Source organism: Tympanuchus pallidicinctus, unplaced genomic scaffold, assembly GCF_026119805.1.
Source record: "Tympanuchus pallidicinctus isolate F22 unplaced genomic scaffold, pur_lepc_1.0 scaffold14, whole genome shotgun sequence".
NCBI classification, from domain to species: Eukaryota; Metazoa; Chordata; class Aves; order Galliformes; family Phasianidae; genus Tympanuchus; species Tympanuchus pallidicinctus.
In genome coordinates, this window is record NW_026294659.1 from 9623734 (window position 1) to 9637716 (window position 13983).

Here is a 13983-nt window from a genome sequence, read left to right on the forward strand (position 1 = left end):
GATTTACCACAATGCAAAAAGAATTTAACAAGTGCAACTCTGTAGTCATTGAATTCTGACTATTACATAATTCCTAAGATTTCATGGACATCAGTATTATGTGTACTCAGCATACAGGTAAGAGACAGAAGCAGAAATTTGTTACTGTTTCAAAGAGAAGAACAAGCTAATAACTTGATGTAGATTGAAGCACAGAATCGTGGAGTTATGGTTTGGGTTGGAGGGAACCTCACAGCCCATGCTGCCCCAACCCCTGCCATGGGCAGGGCTGCCCCCCACCAGCTCAGGCTGCCCAGGGCCCCATCCAACCTGGCCTTGAGCACCTCCAGGCATGGGGCACCACAGCTTCTCTGGGCAGCTGTGCCAGCGCCTCACCGCCCTCTGGGGAAAGAATTTCTGCCCAACATCCAATAGTGTATGATGATACTAAAACTATTAATGTGATACATAATATGTAATATATACTAATCATACTTTTTTCTGTCTTTGAAGGAGCTGGAGTGAGAAACATGTGTCCATATGCTGGTGGAAGCGTCCACCCTACTGCAGAGCCAGGCCCTTTGGCTGAAGCAGTGTAGAGATGGGTGTCATGGGAGTCATTCCTCTCAGCCTACAGCAGACCAGATGAACTTACTTCTCCACGTTTTTCACTCCCAGGTATCCAAAAGGACATCACCCGGTGTTTTATTTGCTCAGTCAATTTGAGCAGAGATCAAACATTGATCTTTCCAAGAAGATAGAAAACCACGGCTTTGTCAAGTGTGACTAAATAGGAAGTTACGATGGCAACAGCTGCTCAGTCTGACCTCTCGTGTAAGCGCTGCCACAGGCATTCATGAACACATTTAGTAAAAGAGGGAAAAACGGTGCTTGTTAAATTGATCTATCTGTGTTAGCTATTCCGTATGAAAGTGCTGGCAGTCAGAGATTACTGCTCTTAATGCCACGGTGAGAGCCGCCATCCCCTGCAGTGCTGAACCCAAATCACAGACTTAATCTGGGAGTCCCTGAGGAAAAGTGGGGAAGTTCCAAGAACACAGACAGCTGGTGGAGGGCAAGTGTCCACGGGCTGTGTGCTTCTCCAGTATTCAGTCCCAGCACTTGGGAAATGCTTGAAGGCAAACAGAAAAGCGGATATTTCATGGAGTTAGTTTATGTAACTTGGAGGATTCACGTGAATGTCACTGCTGACTTTTGCTTTCATTTTCAGGATTGCTGAATTTTATGCCTTCAAACCCTTCATTTTAAAGTCAATTTCAAATCTTGCAACAAAAGATGGTTTCTGTCACTGTGTTTATAGTCAGTAAGAGACAAGGCTACCCCTGAGCTGCATAACAAACTGATACAACATCCCACACACCCTGGTTTCCTTCTCACGAGACTTAGTTCCTCAGACAACAAGCAAATACATCACTTGCTTGGAGAGGACTTTCACTTCCTTCTGATGTACACTACTTCAAGAATGATTAAACTGCAGCCTTATTTTGCAAAATGCATTTCTGCTTCACCCGGCAGCTCCCAGTGGCTGCTGATGGGGCTGTGCACTGTGACACCAGCGCTGGCTGAGCTGCAAGGCTGCAAGGCTGCCCATGCGTGTCCCAGAGAGTGCAAGTGAGACACTTTTGCCTCCTCTCTGCTCAGAAGGATGTGGCATGGGGCTCGGCACTACACTTTTGGAGAAGCTAGCACAACCTCAGTCTCTCCCTGCCATCTCCCCAGGAACACACAGTGCATTACAACTTTGGGCATCGGTGCTCCTCTTCTTGCCTAAAAATAGAGCTGGAATGGGACTGTTTGAGACCCAGCCTTATGGTAAACAAGGAAATTGAGCACACAGCCACACAAAGCTTTGTTTATTTTTCTGTCAGGATATGTAAACTGTTAAAATATATTGACTGTAGTTCATTATTTTGGAGCCAATTCCCAACAAGTTTAAGAAAACCTTCTGTTGCTGGGCTGCTCCAGCACACTGCAAATCCCAAAGGCTACTTGCACGGTTACAGGCTTTACTGCAGCAGGCATTTTGATTCATTTAGCACACAAGGTAAAAGTTGTGTAGCTCTATGCCAACTAGTATAAGCATTTATATTGTGATTGCCTAAGATTGTCCATTACAACCTAATTTTCAATTGTCTATGGGGTTTTTATGTCAGATTGAAAGTAGAAATCCATTTTCAAGGACAAAAAAAGCACCCAAATAGCCCAGCCTTTAAAAAATACAGAAGCAGTGCCAGACTAGGTAATGTTAAGCACATTCTTCTTTAAATTTATGTTGCTCATATGTTTCTATTTACAAATGGATATCACCAACGGTGAGCTTATTTTATCTTCTGTTTTCTCTAAGGAAGCTCTTTCATGGATTGGACAGACTTGTAAGTCTTCAATAACTTCTTTCTAGGCACACGGTGAGCCAGAGCCACACAGAACATAGCATGCTGCACGTGTCACAAAGAGCCTCTCAGGTTGGATGGATGCTCAACCTCACCTGGAGCACTGGTTGCAGGTTTGATCACCACAACATAACAAGGACATAAAGCTATTCGAGAGTGTCCAAAGGAGGGTAACAAAGATGGGGAGGGATCTAGAAGATGTATGAGGAGCAGCTGAGGCCCCTCGCTGTGCTCAGTGCAGAGCAGAGGAGCCGAGGGGAGGCCTGACGGCGGCTGCAGCTCCTCACAGGGAGCGGAGGGCAGCGTTGAGCTCTGCTCTGTGTGACAGCGACAGGGAACGGCATGGAGCTGCGTCAGGGGAGGGCAGCTGGGGGTCAGGGAAAGGGGCTGCACCACAGGGCGGTGGGCATGGCCCCAAGTGCCAGAGTTCAGTGAGCATCTGGACAATGCTCTCAGACATATGATCTGAGTTTTAGGTGGTCCTGTGTGGAACCTGGAGTTAGAATTGATCCTTGTGGGTTCCATCTAACTTGGGATATGATATTTATGACTTTTCCAGGCTTGTGTGAGCAAGTGCGGCCATTCTGACATTTCCAAACCCTTGAGTATCTGAAGTTGCAACCCAAACATTGCTGAAGCTTGGCTTGCAGCATAGACATGCCTTCCCTAAGCCTATAACTCTTGGGAGCTGAGGTATTTTATTTTACCATCTGTGGTCTGTTGGTGGCTCTTCTGCTGTTCCCCATAGCTCACCTGTGCTCTGTCAAACCAAGGAAGTCTCCTGATATGGGAATAGATGGTCAGAAGAGCATGCAAGGTTCTCAAGAGTGTATGGAAGAAAGACTCCAAGAATCTTTTTTTTGTCACAAAATCATAATCTTCACCACTATTGTGCCATTTCTCGCATCCCTGGCTATCAACAGGACAGTCAGTGCTGGGAGCAGACCAAACACATCAAGCAGCAAATCTGTAAGGTGGAAGCCATTAACTGGGCTGCCTTCCTTCTCTAACACCAAAGTATCACAGACAACCCAGAAAAGGCATAAAAAGAACAAAACCAACAGTGTGGAGATGCGATCAGTGAGGATTCAATAGTGTTTACGTGGAAAGTTTGTAAAAGGCCACGTGACCTTTTAGACAAAGGCATCGTCTCTCCCACACAAGTATTTTTTATGGACCCTGCATCTTATTTCTTGCTGCTCTGTCTTTTCTCAGTAAGACTGACATCCTGGCATGTCTTCCTCACCTCATACAAAATCCGTGACATCCTTGCCACCACTTCCCTTACAGATGCCTCCCTGTAGCCCAGGCTCTTTCATTAAGGAGGGATTTATCTCCTGTGCCCCTCCATTGTCCTCTTGACTTCATCTTATTTCTCCAGCACTCCTGCTCTTTCCCCTCCCAGTCTGGGAGGATGACACACGTTTGTCATGCAGCAGGAATATCAGTCAGTCTGTGAAGGTAGCCAGGAGAGCAAACTCGGCATTTTCTCCCCTGCAACTGACTGACCCTTCCCCTCACTGATTTGTCATGCTTTCTTCTGGCTCTGGAAAATCCCACTGGGGTATCAGAGTGGGACTGCACACCAGTCCGTGATGCTTCTTCCTGTTCTTGCAGAGCCTTCTCAGAATTTTTTCTTTAGATCCAGGAAATGATCCATTGCTTAAAATTAAAGCCTTCCTGAGTACCATCCAAACTGTGATATGGGCAGCTAACTTCACTGTACACTTTGAAAGAAATCATGGTATAGAGTGCATCATGTTTACAGATGTCTTTTTACTAAATTTACACCCACAGTTTTTGCATAGCTGATCTCAGAAATAAGAATGGGTATACTGAAAGCTGGAAACTGCACAAGGATGGAGTGAGTTTTGTTGTTGTGTTAAGAACTGCATGAAAGAGAGGAAGCAATTAATGCATTGCCTTGGTAGGACAAGAGCTTTGAAGGGACATATACATGCTCAGTGCAACAGAAGAGAAAGTGAGAGTGCTGCAGATGACATGCTCCTTGGCATGCAAAAGAGACTGTGAGGAGATGCAACAAGGCAAGGAGAAGGAATCAAAGAGACAGCCAGACAGTCTCTGGAGCAGAGAAATAGAGAGGAACGAGGCTGGGAACTCAGCAAATCTCCCAAACTGTCACCCTGGTCACAGCTTTGGGCTTCTTCTCCCTAGGATGGACAGCAGGAAGCTGGGTTATGCTTCCACAACTTCTTGCTGCACACATGTACGCCTAGGGGAGACTGCAGCTAGAACACACAGAGGACACATGGGACCACAAAGCATGGATAAATAGGGATTTCGCTCAGTTCAAAGTCTTGGGACAGAAAACAAGATATGGGCAGATTATGTGGTTAGATGCACTCCTGACAGTATACCATAAGTGTGTTTTAAATGCTTCATTCCTAACAATGTAGCATTCCTAAAGCATGCTCTAACGCAGGAGTCAGAGCAGCCATTATTCTTTGTCCATTCAAACAGGCAGATCTTTTCAGCAGAGTCCCTCTCTCAGCGACAGGGGCCAAGAGGACAAGAAAAACTAAAGGTGCAGAGCAGCTGGAGTGAAGAAAGGGAAACTGGAGAGAAAAGAGATCCTCCTGCCCAGTGAACCACATGTGGTGGACACACAAGGCATGGGGCAGGGGAGAGAAAGGGAGATAAAGTTATGATGAATGGCATAGGAGATGCAATTGTGTCATTAAAGGTCAGAGAATAAAAGCACAAGAGCAAAAGGAAGCCAGCAGAAGTGGAGAAATGGTGGGGGAGAACATGCAAGGAGAACTGTGTTATGGAAAATTTTACAATGGAAAGTGATGCTGGGTTTCACAGCACTACATGCAGGCAAGCCTGATTTCCAGCTCCATGGCTTGAACCTGAATCCAGTGGTTGAAATCTGCTTAGAAGTACAAACCTCATCTTCCAAGTTCTCCCAGGTAGTGATTACCTCTTCCAGGTAATAAAGAAGTTCAGAAGTTGTTACTGCTCACACTGAAGAATTTGGCACTGGCAGTAATTGTTATCACATGCTTTTACAATGGTCCCCACCACCAGCGGTATCTGAGCACGCAAGGAAGTTGACAGAGTCAGGGCAGGGAGGTGCACAGCTGCCTGCAGCATGTCATGGGCATGACTAGCAGTCCGTAGCTCACTTCGGACAGCCTCTGCCCATACTGTGTTACAGATTGAAAAGAAAGCTTCCAGTGTACTCATTTAATTCCCATTCACAAGAGATTATAATATTAAGATATTTGTGAAGCGTTATCCAGAGGTACAGCAGAATTTTTTTATACGCCAAAAGCCTTCATAAAGTGCAGGGGCTGCCTGGAAAATCTAGGTTTTAGATTGCAAACACCGTGGTATCAGAGCAGCTTTCCACTGAGAGCTGTAGCATGCGTTCACATTTCTGTTACAAATCCTCATTCAGCTGCTGAAGGAGCTAAGCCAATTCTGAGGTTCTTTTTAGTTCTTCACCCTCCCCATGGGAGACCAGAGGGCAGATATTATTCCCACTTGAAGAGCAGTTACCTAGAATTTTTGACAAGTCCTTTGTAAACAGACAAAAGAAGATTAAAAACAAATACACTTGTTGGAGTTTACTTCACTAAATACAGGAATTAAGAATAGTTAATTAATTTGTCATCCCATTTCTCACAAAGGCTGTTATTCTTGAAGAAAAGAGCCCCTTCATCAGCAAAAAACATCACTTTTGTACTACTTATTATAGAGAACATAAAATATCACTGATAAAACTATTGCAACAAAACCAAATAGTGTATTTAAGTGCTCATCTACCAACATTTAAAATACTCGTTCATTTTATGTATCAGTAGATGAAAAGTAATTCCTCTAAAACTAGATCTACAGAGATCTTTTCCTGCTTTTGTGCAGTGTTCCCAGCTGGGCTCTGGCTTTGGATAGTAAATGTAATGGGCAGTGTGATTTTAACTTAGAATCCAAACCTTCCTCCCCAAGATTTTAGCCAAAGAGAAGTCATAGCCACAGGCAGTGACAGAACAGAAGAATTGGAAGGGCCGCCTGAGGAGCCTGTGGCTTAACTCAGCCAGTGCTTCAGTGCTTCACTTCCTAACAACTTCCAAACATCCAACCTACTTGCAGAATTACAAAATATATGTATTAGTAAAGCACTAGGAAACAATCGTTCCTAACCATTCATATAAGCTCTATTAAACTTTTAGATTTCTCTTTTAAATACGTCTGATGTTGTTTTTTTAGCCAGAGTGTGTTTCCTAATTTTATCTTAGGACACAGTCACATAAATCACTGTTTACTGCACCGATTCAGTACAACTCTAAATAAGACACATCTCTAGATCTATATGTTAATATTTGATTTTAGTAGATGTAAATTCTAAGAATTGGGATGCAAGAAATACAACCCTGAAGTTGCCCACCCTCATTTACACACATTGGACAAAGGTCATTACTATAAATGAGCTCCTGTAAAGCAGCACCATCACCTTATTTTGATCACTCCCTTAAATCACATTAGATTAAAACGGTGTAGAAATCATTCAGCACTTGTCATGTAATAATAAAAAAACAGGAAAAAACCACCAACAGTATCCACAAGATACACTCCTTACAACATCAGCTATCCGTTATATAGGACAAGCTGGGCCTGAAATACACAGTGGATTGAGAACCCAGTAGCAGTGCTGCTGCAGACCAAAGAGTCAATCTGGCATCTCTGTACTGCATTCCAGTTTCTGCAAGAGCTTGTAAGGCAAGCCAGCTCCTCACAGATAAGATAGAGAAATATGACCATACCAGTGACACAATGTGTTCACAGCCCTAGTAATCTTCCCACAGGCTATACGGCACAGATATCTTAGTCGTGAGACTCTCAGAAACTTATATCTGAATTCTTAGATCATGAGAAAGTATCTTCCTTGTCAACATGTGAACCCCTTATTACCCCTTTTCCTTTTCCTTTCCCTTTTCCTTTTTCCTTTTCCTTTTCCTTTTCCTTTTTTCCTTTTCCTTTCCTTTCCTTTCCTTCCCAGTGTTACATTTTAAGTTAAGGATGAGAAACAGCAGCACACACAGCAGCCAATCGGGGGGGAAATTAATGAATCCAGTGTGTGATTTTCCTTATTTTAACTGTTGTTCGATTTTCATTTTCAGTCTGTTCTAGGTACATTCATTCTTTTAGGATAGTTTAGATTACTGTTTATATTGAAAGGCATTCCTAATGTGGCATCAAACATCATCAGTGTTCATATTTTCCTAAATACTATGAATCTCCTTTCCAAACCAGACTTCATCTGGTAAGACAGCTCCTTAGATCTTTCCAATGCAAATCCAGTTCCCAGTCACAAACATCAAGGTTTGTTTGTCCTACCTCAGTACATGGAGGCAATGAACATCATCTCCATGCTTTAGGGAGCAGTTTGTGCCACAAGCAGGGGATTTCATGGAATTTGATTTCCTGTTGGTCTGTGTCCTTGAGATCCTTGTTCCTGCTAAGATGACCTTGGACACTTAGTTCTTTTGGCTACTTGTCCCCTTCTATGGGCACTCCTAGGGCAGAATGCCTGGAGGTGGCACGTGCCACTGGCCTGCCCTAAGGGAAGATCCTCTCCAGCATGGCCACCTCCTTATCACACCTCAATCAGCCATCGTGTCTGTAGGCTCCCTCATGTGTGCCCATGTTTCAGTTCAAAATGCACATGATTGGAAGAGCTTGCCTTGCAAATCCAGAGCAATATTTTTGTAAAGCTACATGGTGAATATATGCTAGGTGAATCTGGCTTGGATGGAACCCGAGGGCTATGCAGGGCTACAGGGTGCAGATTTAAGAACCTGCTCCTGAAACAAGCTGTGCCTGAGCCATTCACAGATTTTGGCTTGGAAGGAGCTCATTGGTTCAATCCAAAAGGAGAATCCATCATAGAATCACCAAATGTCCTGAGTTGGAAGGTACCCATTAAGATCATCGAGTCCAATTTCAGAGAAAACTAGCCATGAAAAATAGAGAGCCCAGCCGTTTGCAAGTGCCCATTCTCACACAATAAAACATCTGAACGATAATTTTAATGACTCAGGATTTCCTTAATTTTAACATTTCCTATGTTAATGAGAGTTGAGGACAATTTTCCGAAGTTTCGGACAAGTTATTCCTTCTCTGTGTGATTGTTTAGTGTTCAGTTCCTTTCTAATACCTTTTATTTTGGGATTTTTAATTTTAATGTAGTTTTGTCATCTGTAAGTTCATCACATCATGCTTCCATTAATAAAAAGGCAAACCATGATGCATTTCCTTTTATGTTTCTGGAGCGAATCCTCAAGGATAGAAAGCCTTCTTGCTGGCTGCATTAGCAGTATTTACTCTTTGCATTTGTCATTTATTAAAAACTTTTTCCTCTGTCATCTCATTTCTTACTAGAAATGCATGCATTAAATGTTAGATACTGGCAAAATTACCTCAGGAGTGCAGCTGGTGGAATTCTACTGTCTTGGAGCCACATTCAGGATTTTTAAATCACTTTTTCCTTTCACCCTTATACAGAAAAAGCACTTAAAAATAATGGGTGCTATTTTGAAAAGACTCTCAAGCACTACGTGAGGATTTCCTTTTGATTATACATCTGACTGTCGTGTACCATTCTGCCTTGGATTCTATGGAAAAAAAAAATCAATAAGGATTCCTGTACAGAAGATTTTACTCTGAAAGAAGTCTTCACAGAGATGTCCATCCCAGTCTTTAAACCAGACCCACCAAGTATGGGATGGAAGCAAGCTCCTTATAGCCTACGTTATACCAATCTAGGCAGCATCTAATCAAAGAATGTAAAACTCCACAGCTCTCATCCATCACAACTGCAGAGGAAATACCATCTCCAAAGGAATCACTGGTGAGCCTGTATCCCATCCACACATGTCCAGGAATGTAATATACTTCACTCAGTGTATGATAGCAATTAAAGAAAACAAAATAACCCTTGGGTCCCAGAAAGAATTCACAGAAAATAACACAGAGAAACACCTACGTGCCCATCCTTCCATCTTAATCCTTCTGTCCTGATCCTCAGAAGAAATCTGAAGATGAGCCTGGGAAGCATGGGCTCCCCATACTGCGATACAGAGACTTAGCAGGGAGATATTTCTAACGTTTTATAATCTCTGTTCATCACAGTTAACCTCCCTCCTTTTTACGCCAGATAAAATACAAGAGTGAATATTAGCAATCAGAAATTTAGATGGCCTTTCATGAATGCATGCTAAAAAGGATGAAAAAATTAACAACGTATTTTCTCTTCTCTGCTACGGTTGATTAATATAATGTGCTTAATAATATAGTCTCTGTATGTATGTATGCATGTATTATATAGTTTGGTATACTATATAATATATAGTCTCCAAAGGTGTTCCGATCTGTCTTCAAGAGAGTTACAGCAGAAATCCTCAATTTCTGAGCTACAATTTTTGTCATTAAGTCAGAGATTACATGCTTACAATACAATATTCCTTCCAGAAATAGTTAAAGAGAACTTTTTCCCCCCAGTTTGCAATGGATTTGAGTTAATTAGGTACTTCTCCCAGATAATAAGATTTAATGTGACTTAAAATACTTGATTCTGAGTTTTACCAATGAGAACAAACAGTTTTGAAGGATGGTCTTTGACCGACCATTAAAAGTAAGTTAATAAAAAGTATCAACCACATGTTGGGGGTGGGAAGTAAAACCTTGATGATTTTTTCACATATATGAGTTTGAGTTGTGGCTTCCATTATAATTCTTGTAAGCTCTATCAGCATCCAGATTTAGCAGCCTTAAGGCAACTCCAAGACGTTACATCTGAAAATGTTTGTATCACAACAAGCCCCATGTTCCCTGGGTCCAGTCTACATTTCATACATTTATTTTAAAAAAATACTAAAGAATAAATTTATATGTAGCTTCAATAACAACTTGGACCCCAAATGTTCAAAGTACACATAAACAAGAGTCATTCTGTAGTTTCTGATGGAAAGAATTAAGCTTTTGAAGCAGTAAAACAAGGAATAATGCTCGACTGAAGTCAAAGAGTAGCCATCTTCAGGTGCAGGACAGTTACTCGATGGGAAGACCAGCCATTTCCAGAACAGCAGACCAATCTTCAAATCATATAAATGCCCATGAGCACTAAATGAAGGGCATAAACTTGTCTGTATCAAACAGCTGTTTGCTGTTAGGATGAGCATTCTCAAGTACTGAGTAGGTAATATTCGGACAGTGTGCCCCATTGTTTAGGATAAGCTAAAGAGACTGTACTCTGGAAATAATTGTTTCTGCTCAGACTCCTAGTATCACATCTAATTTCTCACCCTATCTTTCTCTCCCAGTAGCTACAGTGGCACCTCATTTATGTCTGGTACAACAGATAAGTGGTTGTCATCAAACCCACAATATGAATTACTCATTATATCTGCTCTCAGAATACTTCAGAAGCTCGGGACAGTGTGTTTCTCTTTCTCTGGACCGAGCAGTTTGTAATACACTTGCTGTCTGCTTGCTGACTAAGGGAAATGTGAATTCCAGGCTTCCTCCAGCCCTGACCACAGGCGCTGGCTTGCTAGCATGCTCCTTGTTCATCTTGCTTACTACTACAAAACTCAATTCTGTCTACACATCCTACTTTCTGAGGACCCAAATTACGTACCACCAAATGATTGCATCCTGAAAGCTATGTTTATACTCTTGGAGGGTAGTGGAGGGTAATGCAGTGAGGTGGGTCATGCTCAGGGGATGTCCACTTTCCCTCATGTGTAAACTATTGGTCAACATGTTAAGAGCCTAATTTTTGCTTTGAAGTAGAGAGAGCCTTATGAATGGTTTGGACTATTACGTACGGTTTAGATCTGTGCTAAACAGCAATCAGCTGCAGTCTTTCGGCCACGTGTTTTTGATACTACTAACATTCCTTGAAGTAAGGAAAACTGAAGAAAAACTTTGAAGTCTGCCATTGCTCAATGAGATTAATACTACTGATGGCATTAACCTACGCACATCAGTCAGGATATTCACTTGAGAATAGCAAGGAATTGGTCTTTTGCAATGCTTTATAGTCACAGACTTAAATCTCTAAGAGCTGAGGGCTTTTTATAGTTCATCTACTATAAATGTTTGTTAGCAGGGGAAAAAAACAAACACAACAGTCTGAATGATTTACAATTTTTCTGTCATTTCAGAAAACAAACAATTAACTACTTTGTCTCCAAGAAGCTAAAAATGCTTTGTTGTTTTTGTTGCTTGTTTTTTGTTTGGTTTTGGTTATTCTGTTAAAGATGAACCGTAAAGAGCCCTCAGTTCTTAGGGTTTTAATCTGTGACCCCTAAAAGTGCAGTATTACTCTTGCATGTTAAAGTGCAAACACAGGAAAAGGCTAAAAAGTAAAAAGAGTCAGAAATCTGACCCTCATTTTAACTTATGAAGTAACTAGTAGTAAGTTTAAAGTAGAACTCCAGTAGTTTAGATTTGCAATAGAATAGTAACTTGTTGGGGTCACATTTGTCCATTTGGTCTCAATTTGAATTTGAGTGCAGTGCAAAAGATAGAAGTAGTGATAAACCAGTTGGACTTTCACAAAGTAATACTTGATATTCAGAAAGGCAACATACAGAGATAAATTCTTGTTTACAGCATGAACTTTGTGTCTCCCCTTGAGGTTATTTCAATATATAGAGATCTTGTATTACATTTACTTTCTCAAACTAAAATGTTAAAAACTAAATGGAAAGGGATTAGTGCCCTGAGAAAAAGCAGACTGCCTATGGATGACAAAGGGTCTACTTATGTTTTGTTTCAAAAGACCAAGTGATATCTCTAGTAAAAACAGACGAGCTTTGATGCATACAAGCCCATTTTCAGATCTAATAAAAGATACTACCTCTCCTTGCAAGTTTTGGCTTTCTTACAGCCTGATACTGTTCTGGCTACAAGGACAGTGATATTGCTCAAACAACACTGTTGCTGCCATTCACCTCCTGGGTTAAAAACACTGTTAGTATTTTTCAGTTAGTGTTAGAAGTTCCAGGAGGAGCCACTTCATATTTATCACACATTTTAAAGGCATGTAATCTCTCAGAAATGCTATCGAGCTACACAAAATACAATTTGGCATAAAGCTAATCTGTGTTATGTTATGAAATGACCTGCACAGTGAAATAATGGAATATACAAACAATTGCAGTCTTTACAAATCATCAGTGTAAAACTGAAATTTCCTTACTGTTACTGTTTTGTGAAAAGACAAATAATCATGTTTTAGGGATTTATTATTATTATTATTATTTGCAATGGCAATTATTTTATAGATAACTGACGATAAGACATAGCTAAGAAAAGCTTCTGCTTAAAGAAGAAAGGAGTGGAGGAACAAACATGTAAGTGAAGGTTCCAAACTCCTACTGTTCTGCATGATGCACTGTTAAATTCCTCTTTGAACTGAAACAAATAAACAAACAAAACAAAAAAACCACCCAACAACAAAAAAACCTTTAATCCTTTAATCCCAAGAAAGGAAAAGATAACTGACTTTATAAAATTACAGACTTCCTGCACGTACATATTTTCAGATGTAAGCTTTGCTGACAAGCTGTTTCATAAAACTTGGTTAAAGCTATTGGTACAAGATGTGACATGGAGCTGTATTTTGGTCCAATGGTTCCCTGTTGGTAAGTTGGTTCCCTGCTTACTACAAGACAATGAAGGTCCTGGCCGGTCCAGCATATTTAACCTAAAGCAGGCACTTCAGCATGGTAAGAATGTAACTAAAAGTTGGAAGGAGTTCAGGGCCAGAAGGTTGTAAGATACTAATGTAGGAAAACAAGCTTCTTTAGTTCTACTGCTCCCGTGGCAACCCTTGTTCTCAGAAACCCTATATAACAGAAAATGAACATGATATAATATGCCAGAGATGTCATTTTGTGAACAGCAGCCCCCCTAAAGTTCATACTTATGCAATGACAAACACTCAGTGTACAGAGACGCATTCCAAAAAAGTGAGGGAATGGCAGTATGTTGTGGATCTACAAAATTCTTGGCGGTTTGTTGACAGTGTTCTCATCCAGCAAATTTAGGATAACGTTGGCAAGTTTTAAGAATGGTTCCCAACTTCCCTTACTCTACTCAACAGGCTGGAAGGAAGTCAGACTTCTTCAAGGTTCGTGTGGATGAAGAGGACCATATGGTTGTCAAATCAGTTTGCTGAACTCTGTCCAAGCCCTCTGAGACTGATACTTTTCACATGGACACCACATGGTTTATCCAAGGTCAATTCGGCTGGGAACCAATTCAGCAGGAAAAAGGATGCATGCTGAATTGTGGCTTCCTTTCCAAAAGATGGACAAGGCACATTTTGGGATCTGCAAACAGAAATTTTCACAACTCGTCTCTGTGATATCTTCTCAGTATTTCATACATACACAGAATTTCTGTCTATGTCATTCCTTTAACTCTCATTTTAACAACTAAATGTTTACAGAAAAATAGAAAATGATAAATCATAGAATCATTGAGGCTGGGAAATATCTTTAAGATCACATAGTCCAACCAGCAGCCCATCACACCATGCCCACTGCCCACGTCCCTC

The 13983-nt window shown here is 41.3% G+C and overlaps 1 long non-coding RNA gene across 8 annotated transcripts in view; it reads left to right on the forward strand.

Annotated features, from left to right (window-relative positions):
• Positions 1–13983, forward strand: part of LOC128076545 (uncharacterized) — a 46814-nt gene extending 32831 nt beyond the window's left edge. For 4 of the 8 annotated variants that reach the window (XR_008204434.1, XR_008204430.1, XR_008204436.1 and 1 more), the window contains 2 exons: positions 493–813; positions 2399–2682. This is a non-coding gene — a long non-coding RNA (uncharacterized LOC128076545). Of the gene's footprint in view, positions 1–492; positions 814–2398; positions 2683–8918; positions 12869–13527 lie in introns of those variants that run through there. The other 4 variants (XR_008204432.1, XR_008204433.1, XR_008204431.1 and 1 more) reach the window with 4 other exon arrangements.